Genomic DNA, 2,589 nt, shown 5'->3' with positions numbered 1-2,589 from the left:
AAAAAAAAAAAAAAAAAAAAAAAAAAAAAAAAAAAAGCTAAGTGGGAGTAAAAATAAGAAAAATGTGACTAGTAGGAGGTCATGAGAAGACAACTGGGAACACTTATGTATGCATTTTTGTCCCTGCCATTCATTCATTCATTCTTTCATTCTATACTAAACAACAAATGTGAGCCAAGTATTGTGGGGATTCAAAATTGAGTAAGACATGGTCTTTGCCTTTGAGAAGCTCACAATCTTAGTGACTATGTGTCTGTTATAGTTTCTCCCTCCCCCTCACACTTTAGTTTGAAGTTTTTTTGAGCATGTTGGGGATACCCTGGACAAAAAGATCTCATTGTTATAAAGAAGACTGCATTCTCACAAGGAGAAATGATGTGTATTATAACTGGGTCTGGATCATGACTTGAGTCTATATGCTCTATTCTTCATTCCTCATTGGGTTCATCTTCATTCCTCCTTCCCCAAGGAAGCTTCAGGTAAGTTTTCTGGTCCTACCATGGTGCCGGGGCCTCTTTCTTATCATCACATGTCCTAGCCAAAGACCTGGTTTTGTTTTTCTTTTGTGCATGCTGATGTCTTTTACTTTTAGACCTAGCCTACAAGTGAAAGTTTCTTCAGGAGCTGCTACAGGTTTTTGGATTTTTGTCCCCTACTTCAACATTCTTCACTCTTCCAGATTCACATAGAGGCATTCATTCCTAAAAAATATATCATTAGTCTAGTCCTTATTTTACCACTGTTTTGGTACAATAAAGTAAGTTCAACAGGCAGTTTTTAAACATCTCAGTACTTAATGCATAGTACTAGACGTTATGGATACAAAATTAACATAGGTAATAATAATAAAACAATACATGACATTTATTGAATACTTACTAATCTTCCAAGTATTAGTCTAAGTACTTTATGTGTATTGATTATTTGTATAAATTTAATTGTATTCTAAGATTTATTTGTGTAACTCTGGGTCAGGGTTCTTTAGAGGAAAAAGAACCAATAGTATATATATAAATATATAGAAAGAGATTTATTATGAGGCCCATGCAGTTATGGAAGCATAACCCATATTATGTACTTCTTTGGAGAAGTCCCATGATCTGCCACCTGCAAGATGGAGGCCAGGAAAGCTGCAGGTGTAGTTCCAGTACAAATCCACAGGCCTGAGAATATATAGACTCATGATTTGAGTCTATATGCTCTGTGTTCTTCATTCTCAGTGGACTCATCTTCATTCATCCTTCCACAAAGAGGCTTCAGGGGAGCCAATGGTCTAATTGCTAGTCCAAGTCCTAAGGTCCAAGGACCAGGAGCACTGATGTCCAAGGGTAGGAGAAGATGGATATCCCAGCTCAAGGTAGAAGGCAAATTTGCCTTTTTTTCTGCCTTTTTGTCCTATTCTGGCCCTCAGTAGATTGGATGATGCTCACACACATTGGTGAGGGTGATCTTCTTACTCAGTCTACTGATTCAAATGCTAATCTCTTCCAGAAAAACCCTTATAGATGATCCAGAAATAGTGTTTTACCAGCTGTCTGGGCATCCTTTAACTCAGTAAACTTGACACATGAACTTCACCTTCACAAACTCTGTAAGATAAATACTAAAACAAAGGCAGAGATGTTAAGTAAAATGCTCAAGGTTATACAGCTAATAAGTGGGCCAGGATTTGCATAGTCTAATTCCAGAACCCATGATCTTTTGTTTTTCTTTTCTTTCTTTCTTTCTTTCTTTCTTTCTTTCTTTTTTTTTTTTCTTTCTTTAGTTTTGGCTGTATTGGGTCTTTGTTGCTTCACGCAGGCTTTCTCTAGTTGTGGTGAGCTGGGGCTACTCTTTGTTGCAATGTACAGGATTCTCATTTCAGTGGCTTCTCTTGTTGTGGAGCACGGGCTCTAGGCACATGGGCTTCAGTAGTTGTGGCACGCAGGCTCAGTAGTTGTGGCTCATGGGCTCTAGAGCACAGGCTCAGTAGTTGTGGCTCACGGGCTTAGTTGCTCCACGGCATGTGGGATCTTCCTGGACCAGGGCTCGAACCCGTGTCCCCTGCATTGGCAGGCGGATTCCTAACCATTGCACCACCAGGGAAGTCCCCAGAGCCCATGATCTTAACCATCATACTACAATGGAAAATGAGTTAAACTCATAAGACTCATTTTTTGTCCTTAAGAATCATGTGGTCCGGTGATAAATGCAAGTAATAGATATTAAATGGATCACTTTAATATGATATGAGTTCTAAGATATAGACATGCACAGGATATTGTAGCTTTCCTTCCTCCTTCCTTCACCACCTATGTGTAATGATTCAAAAAAAGCCATCCTGGTGGTTGGCTGTGACTTCTTACTGAGAAATAAAGCGGTTAATTGTGGGTTCTGCTATCTTCCTAAGCATATGTCTGAGACTTGTTGGAGAGTCTACCAAGGATGACCTAGGCCAACAGTTCTCAACCAGAATGAAGGCAGGAAGATTTTTCCTCCCGGGGGCATTTGGCATTGTCTGGAGATATTTTTTTTTTTTTTTTTTTTTTTTTTTGTGTCGTACCCGGGCCTCTCACTGTTGTGGCCTCTCCCGTTGCGGAGCACAGGCTC

This window comes from Lipotes vexillifer, unplaced genomic scaffold (assembly GCF_000442215.2).
Source record: "Lipotes vexillifer unplaced genomic scaffold, Lipotes_vexillifer_v1.1 scaffold902, whole genome shotgun sequence".
In the NCBI taxonomy this organism is placed as follows: Eukaryota; Metazoa; Chordata; class Mammalia; order Artiodactyla; family Lipotidae; genus Lipotes; species Lipotes vexillifer.
This window is presented reverse-complemented; position numbering follows the sequence as displayed.